Raw genomic sequence first — 21,558 nt, 5'->3', positions numbered from 1 at the left:
AACGAGACTTGGTGGGATAAGCCACTTCTGGTTAAATCCGTTTAATAAAAGTCAGCCTGATAAAATACGGGCAGCAGAGATTAGGATTACCTCAAGTTTATGGAGACTAAAATATGGGAGACCAGCCAGGAATGCATTGAAATAGTCAAGTCCAGAGGCAACAAAGGCATGAATGAGGGTTTCAGCAGCAGATGAACTGAGACAAGGTGAAGTCGGGCAATGTTATGGAAATGGGTGGTCTTACTGATGGTGAGAATACATGGTCAATAGCTCGGGGTCAAAATGACATCAAGATTGCAAACAGACTGCTTTAATCTTAGACTGTTACCCAGAGAGAGGGATGGATCAGTAGCTAGGGAATGGAGATTGGAGTGGGGACTGGCAAGAATCATGTCAGTCTTCCTAATATTTAACTGGAGGAAGTTTCTGCTCATCCAGTACTTGATGTTACATAAGCAGTCTGATAATTTAGTGGAGGAGTCAAGAGGTGGTAGAACAGTAGAACTGAGTGTCATCAGCGTACATGTGAAAACTAACGGTATGGCTTGGCTTTTCACAATTACAGACAGCCTCTCTATCATTGCAAAAATGGCGGAGGAGGCCAAAATCCAGAAGTCCCGTCCCTGAACACGCCACCTACCATTTTTGTGGGTGCCAGAGTAGGGAATGGGTTCTGTGCATGCAGGTTTTATGGAGGCAGCTGCCCATATAAATCAGCAATTGCCTCCACTCATGTCTGATTTTGGTGACCTAGATGTGTGAAATGCAACATGCACAAATTAGACCTGGGCCTGGCAGGAGGAGGTCTAAATTTTGCTGAGTCCTTCAGAGAGGTGGGGAACCCTTTTGAAAAGGTAGGGTATCCCTTTGGATATGGTCCTGGGACACCTTTGGGGGGGGGATCAGATGTCCTATGGGAGAGGTAGACTGTCCTTTGAGAGACATAAGGTGCCCTTTGGGGGTAGTTACGTGAATATGCATAAAAAGTGCATAAACTCATTAGAATTGTCACTAGTTCCATCAAAAGGAACTGTCAAAAGGTACTATCAAAAGCAACTGTCAAGGTTTTTCAAACTCCTGCCCTTTAAATCTTTGAGAAAACTGTGTGGAGTGTTTTAAAAAGAACACTGCTTGCTATTTCATTCTGTTTGTTGACATAAGCCTGAGGATTACCAATACTGGATTAATGCTGCATGGCTGGTTTCACAATGTTACATTATCACAGTGCCTGCCATTTCACAGTTTGATTGACAGCTCCAAATGGTTAAAAACTCATTGAAGCAGTGCTATGAATTCCAATACTTGTTGTATAAGGAATTAAGTACTTGAATAAAATGCTTGTTTTATAAGGGATTAAGGACTTGAATAAAATGTTTTTTTTAAAAGGATTATTTAGTTGAAGGAATGTAAATATACTGAATGGGTTTTTATTAATGAGTTTTTTTTAAAATAAGGTTTGCAAAACCTACTTAGCACTTAATTTTATTCCATCTCAGCATGGGTCCTGAGGTCTGCCCATGGTGGATACTGGGTGAGTTTGCATGGAGGGTGTAAGGGAAATGGGTAATGGGTGGGGAGCATGAGTTGGCACCAAATTGGCATAAGAGCTATATAGTGCCATGAGGGTGGGTAGAGGAGCATAGGTTGGCATGGAGGGTATGAGGAGCCACGGCATGAGTTGGCATGTATGTGGCGTGGGGAGTGTGTGGGGACATGGGAGGGTATGAGGGATGGAGGGCTATTTTGTTTTACTTTTTTAAAACCTCAACACAGTGCTGGAACACTGAGGCAGGCCTTCTGCCCAGCCCACCTCCACATTCGTTCCGGTGTTACCTAGCCCAAATCTCATAAAACTCCACCCCACCCAGAATCAAAATCCCAGCTTCCTGGGCACTTTCTGCTGGGTTGAGTTTGCAGAGCCAAGAATTGTCCCAACTCTGTGCCCCCAACCCAGGAGCAAAACCTCAGGCCTATGCTTTTGGAGTTTATCATCAAGGTGTCACAAGTAGATGAGAAATGAGAGGGAGAACACCAGAAGTAATGGTGCAGGGGCAGGAAGAGAAGTCATTGTAAGTTATTCACTGGCTATGATTAGATATTAAGAATGGAATCATGTGAGAGCAGTTCCCACCCAGCTGAGCTACAGTAGAGAGGTTTTGGAGGAGACTAGTGTGGTCAAAGGTGTCAAAGATTGCAGAAAAATTGAGAAAGTTTATCTTTGTCAGAGCCATATAAGATGTAATTGTGACTTTGGTAACTGTTATTTTGGTATTGTGGCAGGAGAAAAAATCTGATTGAAGGGATTCAACATGGAGTTCGAGGAAAGATTGGCATGGATTTGGGAAGCAACAATGCATTCAAGGATCTTGGAGAGGAAAGGGAGGTTAGAGATTAGGTGGTAGCTTGCAAGGACAGTGGGGCCAAGGGTTGTTTTCTTTGCGGAAAGGAGTGTTGATGGAAAAAATAAAGGAGAGGGACAGCACCTAAAGTGAGGAAACTTTTCAAAATATTGGCTAATATGGGGAACAAGAGGTGAAGTTGAATGGTTAGCAGTTTAGTCAGACTAGAGCTGAAGGAGCAGGAGGTGAGTCTCATGGACAAGATGAGCTCAGAGATGACATGAGGGGAGATTGGGAAGAAACTAAAGAAAGATGCGAGTTCAGGGTGAGTGAAGGGGGGATCTTTAGAAAAAGTTTGGCCAGGTGGGCTAGTGGAAAGGAAGGACATGGAAGAGGCAGCTGATCTGGTGATCTCGATCTCAGTGACAAAGAAATCCACCTGCTCCTCTCACTTGTTGTTGGAGCTGAGAGTGAGGAGACAGGGGAGAGAGCTTTAAGAACACAATTTGCAGAAGAGAAAAGAAGCCAGAGGTTATCTTTGCATACCAAGATGATCCTGGAATCGTGAGCTGTTTTGAGCTGATGAGAGCTGGACCTGACAGTGTTTTATGTGGTTCAGCCAGATCTGACAGTGGATGGCGAAACAAATTGTCCGCCATATCTTTTCAAGTCTGATGAAGGAAAGAATAAGTAATTTATTGCATAAAGTTTTTACACTAACATCAAGATTGAACTGTGAAACCACTGTTAGCAAAGAGCTTTACTGAGGAGGGAATAACTTGATGGAGACGATATGAAACATTCAAGGTCAACCTGCCATAGAAGGCAAAGTGAAATTCCCACCAAAAATGTGCAATACTCCAATGAGAATGTTGCACCCTGAAAAGTATGGATCTTAATACATCTAAACAGGTAAGCAAACATTCAATTACTGCAAAGTCCTGGGAGAACTCAGCTTGGCTGCCCTGGCTGGTTTGATCATAACCAGGTGACAACCCACAGAACCAGGAGGTGGTGGTTCAGCAAAGGTTTAGGTATACTGAGGCTCTGATTCATTTTCATCCACACCATCCATGGAGAAATTAAGGAACCTCTTGAAAAAATGAGAAACAAGAGTGAACTTTATTCATCCTAAAACCTATCACTGGTGCTCTCATCCTTCCCACCAAAGCTGAGCAATGAAATTACAAGCAGCAACGAAGAATAAATAAGGATACAAATGCAAACAATAAATACACATCCCAAAGACCTACTTGCTTTTGTCACTGTAATACTGAAACTGTTCTTCAGTTCTCTGCCTGAAGGCAGGTTCAACCTACAGCACCACACTCTCCACCACAGGTAGGGCAAAGAGGCAGGTCCCAAATCCACCCCAGCCTGAACGGGGATCAAACCCCATGTTATTGGCACCAATCTGATCCATACCGGCTGTCCAGGACACTGAGCCAACCAGCCCTCCAAGGAGGCTGAGTTGCTGTGGCAACATACACTTTTAGATGCATGTTGAAGTCAGGAATTCTAAATCGTGATGGTAGAGGATCCAATTTTCTTTCCATCACATGGCTGACCAGGAATCTCTCCCACTCTTACCACCTACCATTGACATACGTTGGAAAGATCTGCAGATTGATAACTTGACCTGTTTGGCTGGTTATGAATGCACCTTCCTTGGCCAACAGGCACTATGAATATCACAAATAGATTTTCACTTACAACTGGAACCAAATTTGGAAATCTATTCTATTAGAATACTTCTATAATTTTGGCAAAAATAATTTGCATAAGAAATGTTCTGTTATGTTTACAAGATTGCTAATACATAGCAAGCAGTCAAAGCCTCCTTACCTCTCCTCCCCATGAGGAAAGAAAGAAGGAAATACTTACATTTATGTAACATCATTCACAATTCAAGAACTTTCCAAAGCTCTTTACAACAGTGAAGTACTTTGGAAATTTAATCACTGTTGTAAGAAAACTGGGGACAGGGAATACTAGAGAAAATAAAAATGATTCTGTGATCCTGTTCTCCCTGTGGGGAGCCCCAGTAATAAAGTGCGTAGGTCAGAGAATCGGGGAGGTGACAGTACCATGGCACTGTTTCTGATCTATGCTGCCTGTAAGTGTGAAATCTTATCTTGTGTATACTTACTGTGAGCATTAGCAGAGCATTCTGCATTGCCAAATGATTCTTAGCATGACAGCATTCACAGCACTTATTCATTACTTCTAGAATAACTTAAAGCAAAATCAGATCAAGTTGATTCTAAAAGAATATTAATAATAACTACCTTAATGCTTTGACCTCATAAGAAGCTTTTTTTTCCCAATACAAGTCATTTACACCAGTGGGAAGCTATATGTAGGGAAAGGGTTACAGAGCTGAAGGGATCATGTATGGAATGTAATCCCTGTAAGGGACTGGCTTTATGGCGCTAGATGATAAACTTTGATTTAAAAGCTGCAATGCCCATGAAGCCATTCGTTTAAGTTAAGGATTAAAAGACTTAACTTACCAAAAATCGTGTGTCTGTCATGATCCGTTTTAAAAAGTTTTTAATAACATACTCCCCATCTTTTTTTGAAGAAAAAGTTTTTTTTTCTTTTTCAATCCCCGATGCCATTCACCGCTTCCAAGATAAGAAGGCAGGAAGCAGCCTGCTTCCAGCATACTATAGATGCAGCTCTACAAGTACCAGTGTCAGCTCAGCTCAGTAAATAGCACACTCTCACCCTGTGGGTCAGGAAGCTGTGGTTTCAAGTCCAGCATCAAACTGGAGCACATAGTCTAAGCCAACATTCCATTGGGGTACTGAGGTAGGTGCTGCATCATCAACGATGCCACTGTGTGGAAAAGACATTAAACTGAAGTCCCACAGTCTGTTTAGTTGAACACTAAAGATTGCAGACTCTTCTCAAAAATAGGAAAATGAGATAGAACTTCTGTGTTGGTCACGTAGAATCACGGAATCATTTGGCACAGTAGGAGGCCACTTGGCCTAACAAGCCTGCACTGGGTCTTTGAAAGAGCTTTTCAATTAGTCTCCCACCCCTGTTTTTTCTCATTCTCCTGCACTGTCTTTCAGTTCAAACATTTATCCAATTCACTTTTGAATGTTACTACTGAAACTGCTTCCACTACCCTTTCAGGAAATGCATTCCAGACAATAAGAACTTGTTGAGTAAATTATTTTTTCACAGGCTGCCTAGGGGTCTTTTGCTAATTATCTTAAATCCATGACCCCTAGTTACCTCCTGCTACTATTACTGTTTTTTTTTTCTAATTTGCTCAAAACCCTTCATTATTTTGAACACCTGTCTCAAATCTGCCCTTAACCTTCTCTGCTCTAAGGAGAACAATCGCAGCTGTACTAATCCTTCCAGTAACTGAAGGTCCACATCAGTGATATTAATCTGTTAAATCTCCTCTGCAGCCTCTCCAAAATCTTAACATCTTGCCTAAAGTTTGATGCCCAGGATTGGCCACAATATTCTATCTGGGATCTAACCAGTGTTTTATAGATGTTTAGCACACTTCACAACTACCAAAAACATCAAAACTGTCATTTCAATTGCATATACAAAATGGCTTCTATATTTGTCTCCTTAAAAATCATTGCACTCCAAAACAGCTCAATATATGAAGCACTTGGAGTTATTTTGATGATACGATACATGCTTTATACATGGAAATGTTTTTTTTGGTTACACACCATCTCTCTCTGTTGCAGCAGCTCCTTTGTGCTTGGTATTGACCTTACTGAGATTATTTCTTACATGGTATACAGTAATACATGCGAACTGGTGTTCTGCAACTTGATGACATGATCCAATGGTCAATATTATACTGATATATCAAGGAAACTTTAGACTGGATTAGGTACCTGTGACATTACAATTATTTATATCTGCCATTATTCAATCTATCCAGGGCAGGTTTTTTATTTGGAGACAGCCCCCTTCATTTTACTTAAGATCTAAAACCCAGCAGGCAGAGGGGTCCATCAGTCTAGCCTGAATTTTTATGAGGATCCCAGAAATTAAAAGACAATTGTTTACTTTAGTTAATTTTTTGAAAGTTAGTGCATGCAGTTGTGTGATCTCTGAAATGCATTTGGTTTACAAATTGTGTTGGCATAACCCTTGGGCCTATGACTGAGCTGGTCAATGTTGTGTAAATTTCAAAATTTGCACACATTGTCTGAAAAATAGATCTTTCTGCTGACATGTTGTTTGCTGGGAACATCTTCTAATTCTTAACTGGAAAACATATTCCATCCATTCAGTCACAACTGAGGATGTATTGATCAGATTTAGATACATCAGTGAGACATGCTGTACCTCCCTTCATTGGAGTAATAGGTTTCAAACTGAAAATGTAGATTGATCCTTGCAGTTTTGGATCCTCACATATTCTTCTGACTAACATGTTAAAAGTAATCCCATTTCCATTAATATACCATTAAGGTGATTTTCTTATCTGCAATAACCAGTATTTGTCATCTACAAGGCATTGTAGAGCAAAAAAAAAGGCAGAGGCACATCACGTCAGATCTCCGTAGCTTTTTCATGTAAAATGCATTTCTAGCAGGCCAGGGATGAAGTAGAGTGGGTGGTCTGATGAAGGTCTCATTTAAAACAGGCAAGAGTTTCATTATCATAAGTGAATGATATGGGAATGTCAATTGTGACTGGTGGTATAGATATGTATGGAGGTCTAAATAATGTTTAAGCTGAAAGATTCTTTAAAAGCAGCCAATCACAAAGGTCTACCATTCTTTCAGTGGTACTTCATGAAAGAAGCAGTGACAAGGTTTGGCCACATTCTTGCCGCACCTGCAATAACTGATGCAGAGCTATACCATTTGCTGTAAAGCCACCTACTGCTACCATGCATCATAGGATGCATGCCCTCTCTTGTGTGATGCAGTGTTCAGGATGGGCTAGCTGAATGGAGGGTAAGGTTGATACATCAAGCCTTACACTCAACTGGATTGTTTTAAATTCCTCAGTGCCTGGAACAGGAAATTTGTTTTGTCTGCAGGGTCTAAGAATAATCTCTCAAAAACTGCATGGCAATTTTACCACCAAAGGAAAACTCTAGCAAATTGTCTTTAAATTGGTATGATTGGGCAAGACATCTATGTCTGTATTTTAAACAATCTACCAGACTGTAAGGCTTGATATATAGGTGTTACGCTCCAATTGGCTGGCTAATCTTGAACACTCCAGTACACTACATGTAAATATTATTGTTTCAAATTCTTTGTCAATTTTTACACTCAATGTGCTGAGGAATGCAATGTTTCCCTCACTTTTGTTCCCTAGTGTTAGCAAAAAGTGATCCTAGATCTATTCTACTCCAACAAGGTGCTCCATCCACCAACCTCAGAAGAGAACTCCTACTGAACCGTGGGCTGGAATTTTCCCTGCGAGCCATTGAAATCTCCATTCACATCGGTGGGACCGGAAGATCTGGCTGGCGTGAGGGGCTGGAAAATTCCAGCCGCTGTGTTTTTTCCGTTTTATGTAGTCTCTCTGAGGTTAGTGCTAATTTGTAGGCAGTTTTGCTGTTGAGTTTCTGTCCCCCAGGAGCTGGATTGAGTGTGCCCAAAAGATAACACTTGAAAATGGGTCCCAGCAGGCTGGATTTCCTTGCCCTCCAACCAAGGACATTTCCCAGCAGCAGACATGGAACTGGAGCAGCTGTCCTCACCATGAGCAGCAAATTAAGATGACTAAGGCCCCGATAGGGTTGATTTTGCAGCTTCCACTGGCATTTAAGCTGTTGGTGGCGTGCTCTCACTGTGTTCAGAGGCTGCCAGCTTATTCTAACAGGCAATAATGATGACATTATGGCTTGAAAGGGCATAATTGCAGCTGCTGAGGTTCTAGAGTTGTCAGTCCTCTGATTGGGTTGGAGCATTGGGACCCTGCCCACCATCCTTAATTTGACAGTGAGCTCAGAGGCACCCAATTAGAGGCTGCCTCCAGGAACATTATGCCGACAGGCATGCTACTGGCAAGTGTAGGCTTGGGACCCCCATTTGGTCCCAAAATAAAGGCCCAAATCCTGTGGGAAAACTCAGCCCAATGTCTCAATTCATCCTGAATCACTTACTGAACTGCCTCTATCACAGATTTGCTTACAAATGATGAATCAAAAGGTGGGTTACTCCTGCTTTGACTACTGCATATAAATTGAAAATAGGTATTATAAGGATGAAGGTACATATGAGAGATTATATTCTCTATGGAACATAGTAGTGTCACATGCTAGTGTGATCATGGACATGCCATTGTGGAATATAAGTGCCCAGAATTCTATTTGAGTTGTAAAGTCTCAATACATATTGGAATTTTGCACAATTGCCTTGAGGGTAGGGACTGACTTTTAACATCTTGTGTAATATCCATGTGGGCTAAGTCAAATGAATCAATAAACTGTAATGAACAGGATGTGGAAAACAGCCTTAAAAGTAACTGTACAAAATGTATTACTGTATCACATCAGTATTGCAGGTGCCATTTTAACACACTAAACTGGTTAGCAGGCAAAACACATGTAACCCTATTTATCCAATTCACAACTAATAAATGGGATTCCCATACAGTTGCCAGTGGTGTTTAAATCCCCTGTCTGTGTTTGAGTTGTTGAGCTCCTTTTTGTCTTGCTGACTGCTAAAATGTCTGAAATCTGCCACATTTGATGAATGAGTTATGTGATATGATACCAAAAACTGTAGGGGAATGGCTGATATCAGCATTCAGGCATTGCCACCATGCACTTTGATTTTACTAAGATCTGACAGAGCACCATCAGAGCAGCACACTGTTACAGTGCAACTGCAGGGTGTGTGGAAACTGAGGCTAAGTCGGTGTTGCAAGGAAATTATAATTGTTTTGAATAGGAACATTAATGTAGGTTAAGGGTTAGGAATCATAAATGCTTACTTCTGCATGAAACCTCTGTACTAGTGTTTGGCCCTGGAGAGGGTACAGAAGAGATTTAGACTAGAGAAGCTTGCTGTCTTTAGAGCAGAGAAAGTTTTTGGGAGATTTAATAATGTTGTTCAAAATTATAAGGGGTTTGATAGAGTAAATAAGGAGAAACTGTTTCCTCTGACAGGAGGCTCAGTAACTAGAGGACACAGGTATTGGCAAAAGAACTGACAACGACAACAACAACTCTTTTATTCTTTATTCTTTCATGGAATGTGGGCATCGCTGGCTGGCCCAGCATTTGTCACCCATCTCGAATTGTCCCTGAGAAGGTGCCACTGTGGAATGTAAGTGCCCATCTTCTTGAACCGCCCTGTTGAACTGTTGCAGTCCATGTGCTGGTGTGTTAGGGACGGAGATAAGCTAAGAAAGATTTCTACACACAAAAGGTGGTTAAAATGCGGAATACACCTCCGCAAACATCAGTTGATGATGAGTCAATTGTTAACTTTAAATTTGAGTTTAATAGATTTTTGCTAACCAAAGGTATTGTGGGATATGGGGCAAATGCATGTATATAAAGTTATGTCACATACCAGCCATGATTTAATTGATTGACTGAGCAGTTCGAGGGGCTAAATGGCCTCCTCCTATTCCTATGTTCATGAGAATCATTGCAGAAGATCATTAGCGCCTGCTAATCCCATGTCTTTCAAGTGACCTACTACACAATGTCCCTGGGCAGACTTCAAACAAACAGATGAGGAATAATGTGCTAAGTTATGAAAAATTAGAAGTTATAATTGGGCAAGGTCACTATGATAACAAGCCTTATAAGCTGCCTTACCTTGTTTCTGCAGAGAAGGGTGCACAATGACACAGCCAGTGTCACTAATCACATTTAGTGCATATGTAACATCATCTAACTAACATGAAATAGATCCTGTTCTGAGTGGAATGTTTAAGCAAACTGTTCCCAGTTGATGCAGGGAGCTGTTTTTGAAAATGCTCCATTGCACCAATATCCTTTATATAAATAAATATGGATACATCTAATATTCTGTCAATTCCCTGTCATATTTATTTCGAATATGCAGCCTTCAAATGCGGCTATATAAAATTTATATATATCACATATATACATTTACACACAATGAAATGTAATAACTAGGGACATTGATTTATGGTGATTGAATAATGTAAATTTAATTTTTATTATGTGGGATTGCAGGATTATCTGGGATTATTTTGGTGTTTTGGGTATGACCACATTCTTATTTCCATGAACATTGCAAACCAATGCTTTTGGTCATAACCCTTTGTATCAAAGAGGATTCCCTACACTTGCACATTATGGCTACTGTACCATGCACAATATATTTTTTACAGATCAGCAGTGCCACCAGCAGGAAATTAGTAACACTGCAGCCAATCAGCAAAATTGATTGTGCATTTCATAAAAGCAAAGCATAAATGATTTATTTGGAGGCCTAGAATAGACGAGATAGCAGTTACTGCAGTAGAAACCTCCCATTTCTGTAGTGCGTAGCTCATCAGTGAGTGCTGATTTAACACAAAGTAACAAGTAATAATATGTAACATATCAAATTCAGGACCTCTTGGTGATGTATAACTAAGGTATGAGTATCTTAATCAGCATAAGAAGCCAAAAATACATCCCAGAGGCATTAAGAGACTCTATAACAATGCCTTTGTCCATTATATGACTGAATTCTCAGCAAATGTAGCTGAATTTGGGATGATGAGTGTGTTTAAATAGAAACTGGATAAATATCTGATAGAGAATGGGATTGAAGCTTATAAGAACAGATTTAGGCTGAGATGATCTAATGTTCCCCAGGACACAGTGATGTTTGTGCTGTAGGTGGGGAAATGGCATCTGAAGAACCACAAGTCAAGATTAAATAATTGCATATCTGGGATATGCCAGAGTTTTGTTTTTTTTTTGGCAATCAGGAAGTTTTTTTAATGCAGAACTTTTCTTGAGAGGGTTAAAAAGATGAAGTAGAAATAGATACCTATAGAGGAAGAGAACTTAACAGCTCAAACAGCATTTTGTCATGCCTTGTTTTTAATGACTGGAGTTTGTTCCTAGATTCTGGGATGTGACCCATGAATTTGAAGGTAGCAAATGTAACTTTGCTGTTCAAGAAAGGAGGAAGGGAGAAAACCAGGAGACCAGTAGAAGACAGATCAGTAGGAGTGAAAATGTATATTTAAATTTCCAAAAAGCATTAGATATGGTACGACAGAAGATTGGGGCTCATTGAATTGTGGATAAAAAGATTGATTGACATCAGAAAACAGGTTAGTAATAAATAGGTCACCTTCAGGTTGACAAGGTCTAACTAACACGTTACTGCAAGGATCAGTGTTTGGCCCTCAGCTATTTACAATTTATATCAATGTTTCAGATGAAAAAGAAAGACTTGCATTTATATAACATTTATGTGATCACCAAAACATACAAACATATGAACAAGGAGCAGAAGCAAGCCATTCAGCCCCTCAAGCCTGTTCCACCAGGGCACATCCAAGTCGTGGCCCTCAAGCCGCAAGGCACTCAGTCCAAGCAGCCAGGGCTCACCTGCTTGGCCAGCTCCAGCATGATTGGCAGTTGGCACTCAGACTCTGGCACCCCTGACATCCACAGGCAATGGCCAGACCTGAACACATCTGCACATTGACTCATGCCAACATAGTACTCACCCTTCCTGAGCACAGCAGGTCATCTAAGCGCTTCCGGCACTGCAACAGGAGCGCCGTACCACATTATGGCTACTGACCAGCGCTGCCACCTCCTCCCATGCCCTCTTGGTGAGGTGCAGTGGCTTCCTCCTCCCACCCCTGGGGGCAAGGGTGTCCCTCCTGGCAGCCACCTCCTCCAGGAGGATGGCGAGACACTCATCAGCAAATGGGGGGGGCCAAGTGCCCATCTGACCTGCCCTCCCGCCTGCCGTGTCCAGCTGCACTTGGGTCCATAGTGTCGGTTCAGGGGATGTCCTCCATGACAGCCTCCCAGGGGCTGCCTGGGCTGCTTTTAAACCGGCCGTTGGTTCACCATTGTACCTGACAGCCAACAAGCCCCCGCCCCCATTTGGCCCTTCCCATCCAGTGTGGAGCCGGGTTTCACGCTGGGCGGGCCTTAATTGGCCCACCAGCATGAAATCTCAGTCGGGACTTGGTCACAGGCGGCAGTCCATTTCGCGGCTGCTCCTGAGTCGACCCGACGTGCCCATCTGACGACTGGAAAATCCTGTCCCATGTTGACTCTGCCTGATGACCTTGAGCCCAAGTGCCCTGCTATAACTTCTTTAATAATAGCTTCTTACATTTTCCCTACGACAGATGTTAAGCTAACTGGCTTGTAGTGTCTCACTTTCTGTCTCCTGGGCATCTCAAAGTCCTTCTGAGGTGTAGTCACTGTTGTAATGTGGGAAATACGGCAGCCAATTTGCACACAGCAAGCTCCCAGGAACAGTAAAATGAAAATAACCAGATAATCTGTTTTTGTGATGTGGTTTACGGATAAATATTGACCAGGACACCAAGGAGCACTCCCCTCCTTCTCTTCTAAATAGTGCCATGGGATATTTTGCATCCGATGAATGAGGCAGATTGGGCCTCAGTTTAACAGCTCATCTGAAAGGCAACATAGCATTCCCTTAACGTTGTACTTGAGTGTCTGCCTTAATTTTTGTGCTTAACCTTGTAACTCGCAGGAAGGCTAGCAACTGAGACACAGCTGACACTACTGTCAAACAGATGAGGGAATATATCCAAGTTTGCTGACAAGACAAAGCTAATTTGAAAAGTGATCTGTGACTGTTATAACCGAGCAGTTGGTAAAGCTGAGTTCTTTAAAAATCCCAGAGGGAAACTTTAAACAACTGTCATAACCTATATTTTTAAGTGGTTTGTTTGTGATGCAACTCTAAATTCAGGAATCGAACCACCAGCTGTCGAGAGGTTTTGATATTAAACTAAATGAAACATTTTATTAAGTTAGAACACATTAAACATGGCTACAAATTACTACTATCATAACTTTAAATAAATTCCCAAACTAATCTCCATTAAGGCAACGGCACCCATAGACGTAACCAGACACCAGGCAAAACCTTTTCACCTTACAACTTCAAAATGAGGTTCTTTTCATTTTGGTTCCTGTGGAGACAGTTTGAGGCTTAAAGCTGCTTTGATCTTACATTGCCTCTGCCTACACACACACAAACTACTATCGGTTATATCCGGCACATCACATTGAATGTAAATTCTCATTGTATCATTAACCTCTTTGAACTCCACCTCTTCTAACAATAAAACCCCTTTCATAGTACTAATTTTATTAGTAATATAAACATATTGCTTGGTCTCTGCTAGCTAGGTGCCAGATTTCACCCCACTTCTTGAATGTTCTATTAAAAAAATGCAAATGTGCTCTACCTCTCTTACATCTCAAAACTAGTACACATCAAAGCACCCAGACTAGCTGGCTTTAATCAAATTAAGACACATCCACAATATTTTCCAATAATATTATACACATTAATAGCTTCATGACAGTGAGATGGATGCAAAACACTGGAAAAGGGATATAAGTGACTGGGCAAGAAGATGGAATATAACATGGGGAAATGTGAAAATATCCATTTTGGTAGGAAGAATAGAAAAGCAGAATTTTTTAAAACTCCCTGTACACTTTTTAAGAGACCAGCAAATATTGCCACTCAGAGGGATTTAGGTGTCATTGTACATTAATCACAAAGTTAACATGCAGGTACAGCAAGCAATTAGGAAGGTAAATAGCCTTTACTGCAGAGGGGTTGAAGAATAAGAGTAAGGAATCATGCTGCATTTATGTAGGGCTTTGGTGAAACCACACTTGGAGTACTGCCTCCTATGTAAAGAAGGATAAACTCTCCTTAAGCAGGGTGTAACAAAGATTTACTAGGTCGATTCCTGGGAAGAGAGGGCTTGGCCTATGAGGAGAGATTAAATCGAATGAGCCTATGTTCCCTAGAGTTCAGAAGAATGAGAGGTGATCTCATTGAAATGCATATAATTCTTAAGGTTCTTGACAGGGTAGATGCTGGGTAGCTGCTTCCTCTGGCTGAGTCTAGAGCCTAGAACTAGGTAGATAGAGTGAAGCCAGTAGATGCAGTCCACTTGGGTTTCCAAAAAAACATTCAATAGGTGCCACACAAAAGGTTAATATGCATAGAGTCGAGGGTAATATATTAGCATGGATGGAGGATTGGATAATGGACAAGAAGTGGAGAGTAGGAATAAAAAGATAATTTTCAAATTGGCATGCTGTAATTTGTGGAGTCATACAGTCTTAAGAGTCATTATAGCATAGAAGGAGGCTATTCAGCCCATAGAATCAATGCTGGCTCACTGTAGAGCAATCCAGTCAGTCCCATTCCCCCTCCAGCACAATAGCTCTGCAAGTGTATTTCCCTCGAGTGCCCATCCAACTTCCTTTTGAAATCATGAATGGTCTTCCTTTCATCACCCTTGTAGGCAGCAAGTTCTACTCGCTACATAAAAAAAGTTCTTCCCCACATCCCCCTGCATCTCTTGCCAAAATCTTAAATCTGTGTCCCTAGCCCTTGTACCATCAGCTAATGGGAACAGATTTTCTTGTCCACCTTATCTAAAACAATTACATAAATTTGTACACCTCCATTGAATCTCCCCAAAACTCATTTGCACCAAGGAGAACAACCCCAGCTTCTTCAAACAAACCTTGTCACTAAAATCCCTCATCCCTGGAAACATTCTGGTGAATCTGCTTTACACCCTTTCAAGGACCCTCACACCTTTTGCTAAAGTATGGTCACCAGAACTGGATACAATATTCTAGTTGTGGCCTAAGCAGAGCTTTAGAAAGGCTCAGGTTAAGTTCCCTGCTTTTGCACTCAACACCTTTATTTATGGAGCCCAATATTCTATATCTGTCTCTGAAGAAGGGTCATACAGACTCAAAATGTTAACTCTGTTTCTCTCTCCACAGATGATGTTAGACCTGCTGAGTTTTTCCAGCATTTTCTGTTTTTATTAACCAAGATTCCATATGCTTTCCAAATTGCTTTCTCAATATATTCTGCCACCTTCAAAGGTCTATACACATGAACGCCCAGGTCCTCCTCTCCCTGTACACTTTTTAGAACTTTGCTGTTTAGTCTATAAGTAGTCACTTGGTAGTACAGAACTGGAGTATTGCTGAAAAAGAAACATGCTGTCAAAGCTTTTCAGCTTGCACTCATCAGGGCAGACGAAAGGATACCAAATTTCAAAGGGAAGAACAATTAATACCGCATGAGAAAAAAGGTGATGATTAGTTGGCAAGTGGACTCTGATTGTGCAAGACAAAAGCTTCAACAGCATGTATCTTTTTTCACAATATTTAGTTTATATTGCGTCTCTCTTTTTTCACAATATTTAGTTTATATTGCGTCTCCCTATCCCTTCTGCCAAAATGCATCACCTCATACTTCTCTGCATTATATTCCATCTGCCACTTGTCTGCCCATTCTGTTAGCATATCTATGTCCTGTTGCAGTCGATTGGTATCATCCTCACTCATCCACACCTCCAGGTTGGGCATCAATGACAAATTTTGAAATTTTGCTCTGTATTCTAACATCCAAGTCGATTAGTATCATCATCAATCTTGGCCACACTTTCAAGTTTGGCAAATTTTGAAATTTTACATTTATTACAAGTCTTTTATATATATCAAAAAAAGAAGTGACCATGTTGGGGCCTCAGCTTTTTGTAATCCACATTAATAACTTAGACGAGGGGACTGAGAGCAATGTATCCAAGTGTGTTGATGATACAAAGCTAGGTGGGAATGAATATAAGTTGTGAAAAGGACACGAAACAGTTGCAAACAGATGTAGACAGGTAAAGTGTGTGGACAACAAGGTGGCAGATGGAACATAATGTGGTGAAGTGTTAGGTTGTTCACTTTGGTAGTATGAATGAAAAAATAGAATATATTTTAAAAGGTGTCAAACTTCCAGATGTTAGAGAGACTTGGGTGCAATTATACAAGAAAAACAAAGTTAGCAAGCAATTGGAAAAACAAATGGCATGTTGGCCTTCATTGCAAAGAGATTGGAGTATAAGGATATGGAAGTTTTGCTACAGTTGTAGAGGGTTCATTTTTGGTCTTCATATGTAAGGAAGGATATACTTGCATTGGAGGCAGTACAGTCAATGTTCACTAGATGATTTCCTGGGATGAGAGGGTTGTCTTATGCTGTGAAGCTGAGTAAATTGGGCCTATACTCTAGAGTTTAGAAGAATGAGGTGTGATCTCATTGAAACGTACAAGATTCTGAAGAGACTTGACAGGGTAGCCACTCAAGAGGTTGTTTCTCCTGGCTGGGGAATACAGAACAAAGGAGCACAGTGCCAGGAGAGGGGGTTGATCATTTAGGACTGAGATGAGGAGAAATTTCTTCACTCAAAAGCTTGTGAATATTTGGAATTCTGTACCCCAGAGGGCTGTGGATGTTCTATCGTTGAGTATATTCAAGGTTGAGATAGGCAAATTTTTGATCTCTCAGGGAATCATGGGATATGGAGAGCTGGAGGGAAAGTGAAGTTAAGGCGGATGATCGGCCATGATCATATTGTAAATTGGAGCAGGTTCAAGGGACTGTATGGTATACTCCTGCTCCTGTTTCTTATATTAAGTTTCTTATAAGAAACTTCCTTTTTAATGGATTTTCTTCTGGTCAGCAGCCCTCAGCAAAAAATAATTAAAAGTGCATTATATGTTTGCAAAATGACAAGCAAAACATTCATTGCTACAAGTACTAAAAATAAGAACCTAGATGTTGGATTTGGAATTGGTTCTAACTTTAATTCAGACCAAATATCTTGTGCTTTACAAGACCATGCAGGAACCACTTTCTCAGGTGCCGATTGGAGGCAGCAGTGGCTCATAAATCAGAGTGGTAGTGGCAGGGGGAGGGGAAGAGCAGGCCCTCCACAATGTTTTCCATTAAAAAAGGCTTTTTAAAATCTCTAAACTAGGGCAGTAGTTTAACCAATGACTGGGAAACTATAAAGTATTGTATTAAATTTACAACCTAGCTTAATTAATAAAGTTTGTATAACAGTAAGTGAATTAATAAGCGTATTAGCATTGAGTAGGTCTAGAGGCATTAATTAAAATTAAGACTTTAAACATGGTACTAAGTAGATTCATTTTTAGATCATGGATAGATATCGGAGGCCTGTCACTTGCAATTCCTGCATAATTTAGCAACGTCAGGACTTCATGTGCCTTGGGGGATCACGTGTATAAGCAGTGCCTCCAATTGCATAAGCTTGGGCTCAGGATTCCCGAGTGCAAGGGGCAGCTAGCGTCACTGTGGAGTATCAGGGAGGATGAGAGTTTCCCGGATCATATAATCCAGAAGATGGTCACCACACAAGCAGTAGTTGTACAGGGTAGAAGATGGCTGTCCAAATCAAACCTGGTCTCAGCATTAGAGACTGCTGCGACCGACGGCACGATGAAGGAGTGCAGTTGACTATCGGCACCAATGGGCAAGAGACTACACAGGAGGGAACGACAAAATAATAGAAAGGCAGTCACTATAAGAGATTTCATAGTTAGGGGGACAGACAGGCATTTCTGTAACCACCTCTGCAGTCCTGCCACATCCAATCCTGAATGATGGTGGACAATTAAATAACTCACGGGAGGAGGAGGCTGAAGCATTTGCAATGATCTCCAGCCAGAAGTGCTGAGTGGATGATCCTTCTCGGCCTCCTCTGGAAGTCCCCAGCATCACAGATGCCAGTCTTCAGCCAATTTGATTCACTCCACTTGATATCAAGAAACAGCTGAAGGCACTGGAGTCTGCAAAGGCTACGGGCGCTGACAATATTCCGACAATACTACTGAAGACTTGTGCTTCAAAACTTTCCGTGCCCCTACCCAAGCTGTTCCAGTATAGCTACAACACTGGCATCTACCTGGCAATGTGGAAAATTGCCCAGGTATGTCCTGTACACAAAAAGCAGGAGAAATCCAACCCAGCCAATTACAGGCTGATCAGTCTACTCTTGCTCATCAGTAAAGTGATGGAAGAGGTCATCAACAGTGCTATCATGTGGCACTTGCTTAACAATAACCTGCTGACTGATGCTCAGTTTAGGTTTCGCCAGGATCACTCAGCTCCTGAACTCACTGCAGCCTTAGTTCATACAAGGACAGAAAGGTAAACTCCAGAGGTGACATCAAGGCAGCAACTGACTGAGTGTGGCATCAAGGAGCCCTAGCAAATTGGAGTCAAAGAGAATCAGGGGAAAACTCTCTGCTGGTTGGAGTCATACCTAGCACAAAGGAAGATGGTTGTGGTGGTTGGAGGTCAATCATCTCAGTTCGAGGATATCACTGCAGGAAGCACTGAGGTTGACAAGGGCACAGAATGTGCTCTGGGTGGGGACCTTCAATGTCCATCGTCAAGAGTGGCTCGGTAGCACCATTACTGACTGAGCTGGCCATGTCCGAAATGACGTAGCTGCTAGACTGGGTCTGCGGCACGTGGTGGGGGAAACAAGAGGAAAAAACATACTTGAACTCATCCTCACCAACCTGCCTGCCGCAGATGCATCTGTCCATGGCAGTATCGGTAGGAGTGACCTCCGCACAGTTGTTGTGGAGACAAAGTCCTGCCTTCACATTTGAGGATGCCCTCCATTGTGTTGTGTGGCACTACCACCGTGCTAAATGGGATAGATTTCAAACAGATCTAGCAACTCAAGACTGGGATCCATGAGGGACTGTGGGCCATCAGCAGCAGCAGAATTGTACTCAAACACAACCTGTAACCTCATGGGCTGGCATATCCCCCACTCTACCATTACCATCAAGCCAGGGGATCAACCTTGGTTCAATGAAGAGTGCAGAAGGGCATGCCAGGAGATTCCGCCAGGCCCACTCAGCTCCTGACCTCATTACAGCCTTGGTTCAAACATGGACCAAAGAGCTGAACTCCCAAGGTGAAGTGAGAGTGACTGCCCTTAACATTAAGACAGCATTTGATTGAGTGCAGCATGAAGGAGCCCTAGCAAAACTGGAGTCAATAGGAATCAGACGGAAAACTCTCCACTGGTTGGAGTCATACCTAGCACAAAGGAAAATGGTTGTGGTTGTTGAAGGTCAGTCATCTCAGCTCCAGGACACCACTGCAGGAGTTCCTCAGGGTAGCGTCCTTCAGCTGCTTTATCAATAACTTTCCTTCCATCATAAAGGTCAGAAGTGGGGATGTTCGCTGATGATTGCACACTGTTCAGCAGCATTTGCGACTCCTCAGATATGGAAGCAGTCCATGTGCAAATGCAGCAAGACCTGGACAATATCCAGGCTCGGGCTGACAAGTGGCTAGTAACATTCATTCCACACAAGTGTCAGTCAATGACGATCTCCAACAAGAGAGAATCCAACCATTGCCCCATGATGTTCAATGGAATTACCATCACTGAATCCCCCACTATCAACATCCTGGGGGGTTACCATTGACCAGAAACTGAACTGGACTAGCCATATAAACACTGTGGCTACAAGAGCAGGTCAGAGGCTATGAATTGTGCGATGAGTAGCTCACTTGCTGATTCCCCAAAGCCTGTCCACCATCTACAAGGCACAAGTCAGGAGTGTGATGGAATACTCTCCACTTGCCTGGATGAGTGCAGCTCCCACAACACTCAAAAAGCTTACACCGTCCAGGAAAACCACTTGATTGGCACCCCATCCACGAACATTCACTCCCTCCATAACTGACGCACAGTAGCAGCAGTGTGTACCATCTACAAGACGCACTGCAGGAATTCACCAAGGCTCCTTCAACAGCACCTTCCGACCCCATGACCACTACCATCTAGAAGGACAAGGGCAGCAGATACATGGGAACACCACCACCTGGAAGTTCCCCTCCAAGTCACTGACCATACTGGTGTGGAAATATATTGCCGTTCCTTCACTGTCACTGGGTCAAAATCCTGGAACTCCCTTCCTAACAGCACTGCGGGTGTACCTCCACCACATAGGCTGCAGCGATTCAAGAAGGCACTCACCACCACATTCTCAAGGGTAATTAGGGATAGGCAATAAATGCTGGCATAGCCAGCCCACATCCCAGGAACGAATAATAAAAAAAATAATTGCGGGTCCGGCATCGTTCTCTCCCTGGTGCCAGGCTAAAGGACATCATGGAGAGGGTGGAATATATTCTGCAGGGGAAAAGGAGTAAGCCAGAGGTTGTGGTACACATTTGCATCAACAACAAAGAGGGCAGATACTGAGGTCCTATGGTCAGAATTTCAGGAAATAGAGAGGAAGTTATAAAGTAGATCCTTGAACATAATAATCGCTGGTTATTTGCCAATGCAAAGTATTGGGAGAGTAGAAATAGGAAGATACGGAGGATCATTGTGTAGCATGATTCTTGGGACATTGGGACCAGTTCTAGTGCAGGAAGTACTTATTCAAAAGGGACGGGTTGCACCTCAACAGGATATGGACGCACATGATTGTGACAAGGTTCACTAATGTGGGCGAGGAGGGTTCAAACTAAATTGGCAGCAGGATGGGCACCAGTATATAGAAGTAGAAAAGAGGAATAAGATGCATAAAAGGGGGATAGTGTTGGATAGAATCTCAGAATCTTCACAGTGCAGGAGGTCATACAGCCCATTGAGTCTGCTCTGGCTCTCTGAAAGAGCATTCCACCTAGTCCCACTCCCCTGCCTTATCCCCGTACTCTTGCACATTCTTTCTTTTCAGATAGCAATCCAATTCCCTTTCGAATACCTCGATTGAATCTGCCTCCACCACCCTCTCAAGAAGTTCGTTCCAGACTCCATACACCCTCTGGGTGAAAAGACTTTCCCCCACATCACTCTTTTACTCCTTTTGCCAATTATTTTGAATCGGTGCCTTGATGCTCTCTTGAGTGGGAAGAGTTGCTCATTCTTTAACCTGTCCAAACCCTTCAGGATTTTGAAAACCTCTATTAAGTCTCCTCTCAGCCTCCATTTCTCCAAGAAAAACAGTCCCAACCCTCCAATCTACCCTCATAGTTACAGTTCTTTATCCCTGGAATCATTCTTGTGAATTTCCTCTGTATTCTCTCCAATGTCTTCACATCCTTCCTCAAGAATGGTGCCCAGAACTGGATGCAGTACTCCAGATGAGGCCTAACTAGTGCCTTATACAAGTTCAACA

This window comes from Cetorhinus maximus, chromosome 4, assembly GCF_964194155.1.
Source record: "Cetorhinus maximus chromosome 4, sCetMax3.hap1.1, whole genome shotgun sequence".
Taxonomy (NCBI): Eukaryota; Metazoa; Chordata; class Chondrichthyes; order Lamniformes; family Cetorhinidae; genus Cetorhinus; species Cetorhinus maximus.
This window is presented reverse-complemented; position numbering follows the sequence as displayed.